Below are 12,303 nucleotides of genomic sequence, written 5' to 3'. Positions count from 1 at the left end.
GTAACCGAACTGTAATCTGGATATAATAACATGTATACAGTCCATCATGTTGATATCATGTTTATTTGTGCATTTTTTGTTTGTGTTTTTTGCACATGATGATGACAATAATTAATGTAAATTATGTCATTTATGGTATCCTAGAGGATAGCTCTATCTTTGGTACAAGTTGTCCTTTAAAACAGCGGTCGCGGCTCTTTGCCGGTGCACCCTCCTGACCCCGCTGGGTCCCCCATGTCTCCCATACAGATTGTAGGCTCAGGGCAGTGGGCAGGTTGTGTCGCTGGAGTGGGTTTTGGCATCATGACGTCACTCTGGGGGATGTTTCTTCCCCGTTGGGTGACACACAGCTCAGTCCGGGGTCCGTGCATTTAGTGGTTTGTAGGTCCGAAAAAGGTTGGCGACCACTGCTTTAACACCTCAGTAGGTAGCCAGCTTGGTCCAATACTCACCTATTTCCCCACGGAGTGCCATACTTCTTGTGGTCCCCAATAGTCCTCCTGACTACAGCACCCTTTATAGGACTGAGCAGGACTGTGGCACACATGCACAGTGAACGGGGGCACCTTTGTAAATCAGGGGCTCCAGGCAAGGCTACCTAGCGAATATCGCTAAAATGGGGACAAATGTAAGCCCTAGACCAGGGGATGTGGGGGCATGCCTTAAAGGTACAAAATATATGATTGTCATTATTGTTTTAAAAACCTTATCTGTTTGTACTGTTTGTAAAATAATTACTATATAATTAATAAATTATATTTAAAGTGCATTAAATATGCACTTTAAATATGAATTTACTTCTTGTGTAGTAGCACCGCACATTGATTGTGCTTTACTATTCTTTCTCTCAATGCAAGTCTGATTATGCTGACTATGAAGGTCCTCCCTTGTTAGCAAATAATGCTGGCTTGAGCATTAAAGCACAAATGTTTGAGTAACTTTTTTCCTGTCCAGTGCTCCATTTGTGGTATGGAGTGTAATTCGACTTAACCCTCTGTGGTGTTTCTTGTGCAGTTGCTATATAATGCACAACACAGTTGGCCTTTATGGCATGCTTGTCCCTAGTGCAGTGTTTCCCAATTAGAGTTCTGTGGAACCCTAAGCTTCCTCCAGAGGTTGCTAGGGGTTCTTTAAACAATTAGTAATTTTTGAGGTAAGTTTAGCTGACACCAATCATCTTTTTTGGTTATCTGTAAGGGTGGCAGTCTTTCCACTGGCCAGCAATGTAAGAGGCATTGTTCCTACTGACCACCACACTAATTTACTGTGAACTGAATATTTGGTAATTTTAGCAGGGGTTCCTTGAGATTTTAAAGTTTTTTAATGGCGTCCCCCATGTTAAAAAAGGTGGAGAAACACTGCCCTAGTGTGTTCTCCTTTAGCAATACATTGTCCCCCCTTACCTATTGCTTTGTCACCAATGTTGCCATTTTCTTGGAATGACATCAGCTCTACACTTCCAGCATTTATGCTTTTTCTTCCCAAAAGATTTACCTGCTAGCAATTTGGTAAAATTAAAGCTTTGTTCCATTTTTTACTTTACTTTGTGGGAAAAAGGTACAAAAAAATTGTCAGGGGATTAGCCATGGAGATCCAAAGATCAATTAAAGTCATAACACAGCTTACGTTCCATAATATTCTACTCTATCAAGTTATCTCCATGTGCACTTCTTGGATAGCAATTCTTGGACATTGTTGTATAAATTGCTTCATTGTCTTTATTGTTGTATCTAAAATGATATCTAAATCCCCTTTTTTCGCCTTTCTCATATGCATATGCATGAGTCAGTAACTCAAAAATATTGTGGCTAATGGGACAGACAGGACACATTTTTAATAGGTGGTCAGCAATAGCAGTCGCTCTATTCTGTTATGACATATTTTCTTTAAGGCAATGTTCACCTAAAAAATATCCTTTTTTAAAAGAAAGAAGGGATTTTTGCATAATGCAGATTTTATATGCTCCCCCACTCTTTCAATATTTCGAGAAATCACAATGCCTATGCTCAGCTAAAATAACTATTTATGAACAGTACTGTATTTGTCTGATGGCTTTTAGAAGATGGAAATTTCAATAATGTTTCTGAGTACTAGATGATGAGACCTATCATACCTAAAATGCTGGCAGATATATTTATTAACTTTTTTTTTTTATGATGGCTTAATACCAATACCCATATATAATCTAATTAGGTCAACCACTAGAATAAGAGGAACCTCATGGTGAATTCTAAACTGGGGAAAATTACATTCCCTTGGGAAGTTTGAAGAATATTGGACAATAGGATGGAAATAGAGGCTGTCATTTTTATATCAAACAAAATATTTTGTCTATGGAAGAAACAAAATTTGGTTGGAATGTGAATGAAATACCTGATGAGGTGCATTACCAAAGAAAATCTGTGAATAAAAAAAATAAAAAAATAAAATATAAAACTAATTACCACCCCAGATATGTGTCTGCTTTGCCACCAGAGATCCATGTTCTTGCATACATTTTAGAATAGTAACTTTGCTTTGAACAATAACTTAACAATCGCTTTGTTATAAAGATACCATAAACATTTTATGAGCAAGAATGCTGTAATTCAAAAATCATGAAATTGTTTATTGGATAATAACTGTGCCCTACTCAAAACCTTGCCAGTCGTTTTCATTATCCTCCATAGGGTTATCAAAAAATAATGTAGGTGCTTCATCAGAAATCTCTTGATGACCATCACAGAGATCTAGAGAGCAGAGGAATAGTAAGAGGTCTGCAAACTCATTGCTTGCCTGGAGCGCAACCCAGTACGGGGCACATACCTCTAGGCTGCTGCTGCTTGAGTGGCTACTGTCACCCTCCTCAAACATGGCATTGTACTTACTTCCATTCAAGGCATTGCATAGTCCACATTTAAAATCATAGAATTGTAACTAATGGTAATAAAAAATGACAGAATTATTTCACTAGCTTGCAAATCAGCTGTAAACTGGGTCTACCCTTGGAAACTGTCTATAACTTTCTAAGCGGATCTTTGAATGCATAAATCAGGCAAATGTCAACTGTTCTCAAAATATATGTTAAAGACCTTTTCCAAACCTCAAATAGACTTCTTTATCTTATACATATTGTGACACCAATGCAGGATTGGAGGTGGAAGGGAGATATATTTGCCCAGGATTCCTCTTTTATGTGAGGTATATTTGCCCAAGATTCCTCTCCTGTGTGAAGTAGCAGGCGGAAGACTCTCACCTGTGAGATAATTAATTAAGAAGCACTGAGGGTGGGGATATAACACAGAGCCAGGAGCTCAGTCAGGAGCCTAACTTGGAGAGACACAGACAGGGGTCTGGGCAGGCTCAGCTTAACTTGGAGAGACACAGACAGGGGTCTGTGCGGGCTCAGCTTGGCTTAGAGAGACACAGACAGGGGTTTGTGTCAGTGCAGCTCGATTTGGAGAGACACAGGTGGACTGTGTGAGAGAGAGCTCCGTTTGGAGACACAGACAGTCGGTCTGTAAGGGAGCTCGGCTGAGAGACTCAGAAAGTCGGTCTGGGTGAGTGAGCTCAAAAGTGAGTAGAAGGTTGCTGAAAGCTTGGTTTTGAGCTGACAGGGAGAAGCCCTCCAGCTGATAGACAGGGACGTCTAATGTATAGTAAGTGCCGGACAGGCAAGGTTTTCTTTTGCTATTTTTGTTATTTTATCTGCAACCTTCAAATAAACCTGACTACAAGTCAGCTTAACACTTAAACCTCGGTGTGTGATCTGAGTTGAATGAACTAGACAAGTGTCCTTTGACCCCAGCAAAGGCTATCCTGAGCTTAACCCCTCACAATATGTAAGGATTAGTGATCCTATATTCTAACATCCAGTTTTCCTCCGAGAAACTCCTTTCTCCTGGGAATAGAATACCCAAGTGCAAGGGTGATAGTGTGCATCTGCCCTTAGCCTCCCCCTTAATATTCAGTTGTTGCCAAAAGAAGAAAAACAAAAACAAAGTATCATGTCACAGGTGACAAGCAGTAAATTGCCAAGGTTTAGTCATTAATCCCAGAATGGAACACTCATGAATTTTTCAAGCTTTTGCAACACTGGCACCTAAATGTTCGGACTATGGGCCAAATTACATTCCCTGATTTCATTTACCAAAAGTAAAATGTAATTTTGTTGCTACAGTTCCAGTAATTTACTTAAAGGTGGGATGCTTAAGACCACCAGAAATGAAGCATATGTCAGTTTTGAGTACCGCGCATTTCTTTTTTATGATATGAGATGGGCAGTGAACAGTGCACCACCGTTCAAAGCCTGTTTTTCATGACAATTCATCAGGGCTGTCTATTTATTTTATGATTCCTGCCTCATACACATTTTCAAACTTTTAGTGTATGTGTGTGTTTCTATTATTTAGGTGTTAATCTACTGAATTATATCTGGTTCCCTTATCGGTTTGGTCCTTTCTTCTCCTAAATATGTAAACTACAAGTTCACATTCATTGTAATAGTTGGGTTCCTAAAGATGGAGCTAGCTTTCTGCTAGGGGTCATAACATTGGATGTGCATTAGGCCTTACAGATTTCAAGCTGATCCACTGCCAGCATGGCCAATATTCTCCTGGCTGCCATCTGAAAATGCCATAAATGAATATAAGCAAATTAGTTAATTAGTAATGAATACAGGTTGGGAGATGACTATGATCCCATGGACTAATGTGCCTTGTAGCCAAAATCTTTTTCCACCATTTCCTACTGTCAACAAAAATGTAATAGTCTTAAACACTAGATAAGAACCTCATCTAAACCTAAATACAGGCTTTCCAAAATGTATAAATATATTATCAAATTAAAAGGTAAAATGATTTGCAGAAGTATTTCCCTGCCTGGAAGTTTTAAATTTAGTGTTGTTACAACCAACAAAACAACAAAAATGGCACACAAATGCACACAAAATGACTTTTACTAAAACGTAACCTCAGAATAAATATATCTTTTTCTAGAGATCCCCTTTTCTAGAGAGTTTTTTTTTCAGGTATACATTGAAACCCGCAATACCAAAAAAAAAAAAAAAACAAGTAGCTATCACAATGGGCCGGATTTATTAAAGCTGGAGAGGATACACTTTCATCAGTTCCAGGTTTGCTGGATCACCCAGTTTCCCTGATGAAATTGTATTCTCTCCAGCCTTGGAGAGCTTTAAAAAATCCGGCCCAATGAGTCCGGTATAAAATTGTGACAAACACAAATCTGGACTGGAATATAAAACCTACTTTGGAAGCTTTGAAAACTCTGTAATAAACATTACATAAGACTGTTGCTGATTAATTTATTTTGACTGTGCTGCACAACTGTTTCTGTAAATGTTTTTATTGATGTAAATAAAAAAGTATATTTTTTATTATTATTAACCTGATTTGATGTTTTGGATTGTACGAAAAATACCCATGATTTCAGAGGGGAAACTATATAATTAAAAAAGAATTGTATACTTAAGTAAAGGGATAGGAGAATATGATTACTTCTGCAAGAAATACTGGGCAACGCCTATATAGTTTTGGTCCCTGGTAGCACACAGATTATACTGGCTATTTTTTTGTTTTAGGTAAATGTTATGTTGAGATTTGAGACACGTGTTGCTCCATGGAGAGAGGCTGCTAGGAATCCCATCAAATTTTTTCTATCGACCCCCATGGTTTTTCGTTATACTTGCCTACACCTTTTCATGAAGAAGTTGAAACCAGTTAACAATATCAAATCAGAATAAAGTGTGTTGGAAGTGAATGACTTTTAACAGACGTTCTCTACTGGTTTGGATTAGGTGAACTTTTAAATACACTTGCTATTTGAATTGTCGCTTTCATACTCAGCGCCGCTAATATTCCTTTATTCATTTATTGACATTTCTGAACCAGATGTTTATGTGGCTGCTAGGTAAATAAAAAGTACTGTTATTTTATAAAAAGAAATACTTAATGTTTTTTCTTTCTTGAAAGTAGAATAGGTTTTTATTGTTTACAGTGATATAAAAAAAATATCTGTATAAAAAAAGTATTACAATAGTCAAAAATACAAAGCATATTTACCCACATGCATGTACAACTTTATCCTACATACACTGTATGGCCCATCAAGTTATTAAGTTCTGGTGTTTCCGGTAAAAAATTTCGTTGATGCTAATACATACAAACTACAAACATCAAAATTTAGGACAAACTTTTCAGCATGACTTTTTTTCCTTTTGCACAAAGAAATAAAGAATGTATTACTACAAAGTGATTCAACCATTTGTTGTTAATCATTTTATTGACCACAAGTGTGAGTATGTTGTTAAATCTCCACAGCAAGAGAGTAACATTGCCCATGTATCTCAAGCCCAATGTATTTTTCCAAACAAATGTCTGAAGACTGAGTAAGTACTAATTCCGAGTTCAGCCAGTAACCAATCCCTTATAAAGCATTGCAAATCAATTACAATTATTGACAATGAGTCATTTTGTTAGGCAGCCTAATTATGATCAATGTTTCAGAAAAACATTTCATAGATTATTATTACGGATGGTGATTTCCAGGAATTAAACATCCAGCGTGAAGGAACTGAATGCTAAAATATATTTTAAAGTGAAGCTGCACTTTTCCTATGTAAGACAAAGCAACATGTCCCCTCCTCCCCCCAGCACATGTTCATTCTTACTCTGCTCCCCCATGGTCTGTTAGACCTTCAGGAGAACTGAAGATCTTTGCCTCCACTGGACCAAGAACCAAGGACCAGTGCTGTCACATAAGAAAAAATAAACGGCGGGGTATTCTTTAAAGGGTATTCATTTTAATAAAAGGTAAACTCATGGGTGCATCCTCTAATAAATGTTTACTTATAATAAAAAATATTAGGTAAACAACAAAAAAAGAATATAGATAAAAAAGAAAAAATCAGTAATTTCATTGAATTCATAAATTGAAAAAAATATTTATAGGAAAAGATATGGGATGAAAGACATCAATTTTAAGCGGGACTTTTAAAGCCAATACCATCAATATTAATTACAAAAATAACAAAATTTTATTAATATTAAACATTAAAAACAAACATCATTTCAAATACATAAACACAATAAAATCATGGGTATATCTATTGACCTCTCCTTACAGAATACCCTCAAAGGTTTTAAATTCTTAATTACGTCTCGACGCATTTCGCGGAAAACATCCGCTTCTTCAGGACTCCGCCTGACTCACTTGCAAGGGAAGCCGATGGAATAGGAACATGGTTGTGCTGTTGGGCTGTATGTTCTTATATCTGTTTGATGACTTAAGGGCATGAAACTTAGGATCACTGTGATTTATATTGAAAATTGAAAGAGATTACTCACTAATTAGCTAAGCGGGATTTGAATATACCATTGTCGCCATAACCAACTCTTTCCTTGCAACAATTTTAAAGAGGGCTGCTGGAAGTACAAATATCAGACTTCTCCTCTCCTTCCTCCTGAAGAAGCGGAGAGGATATTATATATACCTAGGATTTTATTGTGTTTTTTTGTATTTGAAATAATGTTTGTTTTTAATGTTTCATATTAATAAAATTTGGTTATTTTTGTAATTAATATTGAGGGTATGGGCTTTAAAAGTCCCGCTTAAAACTGATGTCTTTCATCGCATATCTTTTCCTATGAATGTTAGGGATGTGGCCAGTTTAAGATAAAGAAATGTATATAGGGGAATATTTCTTGAAAAAATATTTTAAAAAAATGTGGACAGTTGTGTTAATCTGTTTATAATACAATCTATAGCATCTCCGAACCAGGGTTCATCAATCTGTGCTTCCTAAGCCAGTTAGCACTGACACCAATGATCTTTTGGCTATCTGTAAGGCGGATATTCCTCCCACTGGCCAATAATATAAGAGCCATTCTTCCCAATGACCACCACATTGACGTACTGTGAGCTGTGTATATAGTAAAATATAGAAAGAGTTCCTCAAAGACCTAAAAGTTATTTCAAGGGTTCCCTTATGTTAAAAAGGTCATGAAACACTGCATTATGACCTTACACTATTATGCAAATATCTGTCTAAAAAGATTGGTTTGTTCAAAAAACATAACCATCAAATTCAAATCAGAAAAAAAAACATAACATGGAGAAGTGTGCATACTTTAAATTTACTTCTTTAAGAAGGGGGGTGGTTCTATATAAGTTTTGCTGAACTTTGATAATTGATTTGATGTGCTGTATTCGACAATCCATGTCTAAGCTGCATCTGATCATTTACCAAAATATTGTTTCTGTTTGCAAATCTCTGAGCATTTCATTTGTATGCATTGGTGTCTTTATTACTCACCCTTGGTTTTAGTTTAGATTAACTCATTTTTAGAGGGGCTATTATCCTAAAGCAAATCCGCCACTAGAATTGTAAACCCAACATCTTTTGGCACAAGAAGGGTTTGTTATTAGTGCCCAAGAAAATGGTGCATATAAGATAACATTTCACAGTCATCCACCAACTACATACTAAATTTGATAAATTTGTTGGAAGCTGGTTGCTTTGAATTACAAAGAATTTTTAAAGTTTATCTTAAGTTATTTTTAAACTGAAAATCTGTGAGCCGTCCCAAAAATAGAATGAAGGGGGGATGAGGGCTGGGGATAGGACTAGGTTGGGGAAGAGAAAGGGAAGAATGAGCAGAAAAACAGAAGAGAGATAAGGGGACAAATAAAGGCACAGGGGAATTATTAGATTAAGGACTCTTCAGAGACCATATGGTGCCAAGCATGGGTTTAAGCCAACTAAATGTAAAGGAAAAAGGAGGCTCTTTATAAGGCACCTGTGTAGTTTCCTAAAAGGTGTACATTGTATTGAAGAACATCAAAACATTTAAAATCATGTATGTATAACAAATTTGCATCTATTACATAAAAACAATGATAAAAGGCTATACAAATCTCTACTAGATTAGTGACTGGTATTGGTGACTCACTTCTGACGCGTTTCGCTTCATCATGGGCTTCAACAGCGGAATAATGAGTGATAATTTATGAGTTGAAAAAATGAACAGTAATAGTATCATTTATACACATATTGGTAAATGGACAAAGATCATACAAAAATATCAAAACCTGTTCATACTGCAATACATCAAATACAATAGATAAGTGACACTTTACATATATGGTTCCCTATAGCTGAAAAGTAGGTATGAGGTATCTTTCAACCCTAAAATGTCATATAGTCCTCTGTCTCTCAATTTCAGTGTGCTACCTAATAGCATATATATCCAATATAACAAAACCTTACACATAAAAAAAAGAAAGAAAAATAAATAATCATGGTTGTTATAATAGTGTGCACACCTTGATCCCCATATGATTAAATAAATGATGATTGATTTCCTACCAATGCGTAAGATGGATGTATTTTTTGCAAATGAGCAGGGACTCGACAGTGGGGTCTTTTCCCCCGTTGGTGGGTCATAGGAAGATGACCTACCAGGCCTAATATCACAAAGAGTATTATCCTATTAGACCTTGAGGAAACCAACATGGTCCAAGTTTACTTAGATTGCCCCCTTTACATTGTTATTTGTAAACTGAATATGTAGCAGGTGTACCTGTAACAGTGTTATATAAAAAAAATATCTTAACTTACTGCACCCTCAGAAAAACCTAAATGATATAAGAAGAAGCTAATGTTTCTTACTATGATGATCCATGATTTGAAGTGCTGATATCATCATAAGAAATATCCTGTAATCCTATAAATTCACTGAGATCAGCTCTAGGTTCTACTATTTTCATTACCAAGTAGGTAAAATTTTCAACATTGTGTACACTGTGATTGTCGTGTGTTATACTGTTACAGCATTGCCTGTGTTGAGTTGGAGAGAAAAGCAGAAGCAGGGTTTGTCATCGTTCTCAGGGGGAGATTGGCCTGTCTACGGACGGCCTAATTAATTCACCAGTGCCACAACTCATTATGTTGTCTCTTGTTGCATTAGACTGTCCTTTGCAAAGTCATCTCTGGTGAGAAAAGCCTAGGGAAGATTTTTTTGCGCTGTGATTATTTTCTCCCAGTGATCCAACCGAGTGTGACAGCAAATTAATATGAAAGTCCTGCTTATAATAAAATACGTGCACAGTGAAAACCAGACAAGATTATTCCATGTTACTTTAAGCATAAATGCCAACTTCAAAATATATATTATCTCGTTATTCTATTGAAGCATGCTTAAAATTCAATTTTAAATAGAGCTGACCTTTCAGAATGTAGATTTCATTTATTGGAACACTGTCATCTCATAACAGAGCTGTCCTTTTGCTAAGCTGTCATATAGTCTGTCTGTCTCAGCCCTAAGTAGTCTATTACTTTAATTAGAGCTGTAAAATATCATTTTCCTTTAGCAGTTTACACAAATATTTTATTTAGATATTACCATATTTGATATCCTTCTGTATTATGTATAAAACTAATTTATAAAAGCTCTCTAATTTATAAAAGCTCTCCAAAGCAGGAGCGAAGACACTTTAATCAGTGAAGCTGGGTGATCCAGTGATCCTGAAATTGATCTGGTCCAGAAATGAAAACATTTGCTAACAAATAGCTAATTACTTTTAGGAAATCCATTACAGGTTTGCTGGATCACCCAGCTTTACTGGTGAAAGTGTATTCTCTCCTGCTTTGGAGAGCTTTAATAAATTAGGGCCAAAGTCTTTTTACATTGGTGGTCTTGGAAAAGTACCACCTTATACTAGTGTGGTGCACCCCCTACAGCGGTGGTCACTGTGTTGCTCTGTTAAATAAATCAGGCCCACTGAATGAGGCACTAACCACTAATGTAAGGGACACTACGCTGATCACTAGCCACTTCTTCAGGACCACCAATGTAATAGAGCAATTTAAACAGAAAGGCACCTAAAGTTACGTGCAGGCCAGAATTTTTACTTTGCTTGCAGACATATTTAAAGGGCTAACTATTTAATCAGAATTCACTGTGCTGTATCTGCAAGTATATCATTAATTCTTATAGGTCATTGCACTTATCTGCTCAGTAATTATCATTAGAACAAAATAGGTCTTTAAGGTACAAATGGGTATAAGAGAGATTAAACACAAATATAAGTCAATAAACTACAAGGGGAACACATTGATTGTAAAATTTCTCTCTACTTGAATAGTCTACAGATAAGATCCTTTCTTCCCATCATCCACTTTTGTTTTCTTTTACCAATAGAAAGCACTGAACGGATATAAATAGCAAGCAGTTAAATAATGTATTGTAAAGGGATAAGTATTATGCACCAGTGACTCCGGGAATTTCATCCAAGCACTTTAGTTAGCAATGCAAAAATTAGTGCATAAAAATAAATATAATGTCCCAAGAGGCAGCACAGGGATCCTAGCACCCATGCAATGCAAATCTTTAAGATGTGCAAACCTTGAGGTAATTGTAATAAGCAACAAATGGACAGAGACAATACATTTAGCAACATGAGTTGGATGTAACCAATCATTCAAGTTACAACTACAAAACAGCTTGTGAAGTGTATAAGAACAAACAAATAATTAATAAACAAACTCTCAATCAACCAATTAGTCTGTTTAATAAACTTAGAAGCTCATAGTAACAATAGGTCTTTTATGAATGTCAGAATAGTTTTTATGTTCAACAAAATAGCAAAATGATCAAATGGAGGAGATAGAAACCTGATATGTATCAGTAAATGCTGTAGACTATAATCCCTCAAGATTTGCAGCTTCTGTCCAGATTTGCAGCTTTTTTTAGAAAGTGGAAAAAAGACGAAAGCTAGAGCAGAGAAAAAGAACGTAGGGAAGTGAAGGGAAGAAAGGAAGAAAAGGAAAATCCAGAATCATTGTTGATTAGGTAAACAAGCCCAGTCATGCAGGTCCTTCACCAGCTCTGGGGCCTTAAAAATGGTCCTTATAATGTACCATGTTTTAAAATTCTATCCAATGATACCACGTGTTAAAAAAAGAAGCAGTGAGATCCTCCATCCATTTTATTTTCTTGCAATGAATACAGGGCTTTTCCATATCTCCAGGAGAGAGGGTAAGAACTAGGGAAGGCATGGTGATACACCAGTGGTCTCCTATTCCAGTGAAAAATCAGTTTATTTCCAGCCTCTTGGAAAGTACAGCAAATTGGAGTTTTGTAAGTGAAGGAAAGGATCCCTATGTGTAGGATCCATTGGCATTTTTCAGAAGCCATTCGGGAGCTTCAGGAGAAATATTAGGATCCTAGATTTGTAAAAACACACATTTAGCTGAACCAGACACATCCCACAGTAGCACAAATGATGTGGGATGGAGAACAAAAG

This window comes from Pyxicephalus adspersus, chromosome 1 (genome assembly GCF_032062135.1).
Source record: "Pyxicephalus adspersus chromosome 1, UCB_Pads_2.0, whole genome shotgun sequence".
Taxonomy (NCBI): Eukaryota; Metazoa; Chordata; class Amphibia; order Anura; family Pyxicephalidae; genus Pyxicephalus; species Pyxicephalus adspersus.
This window is presented reverse-complemented; position numbering follows the sequence as displayed.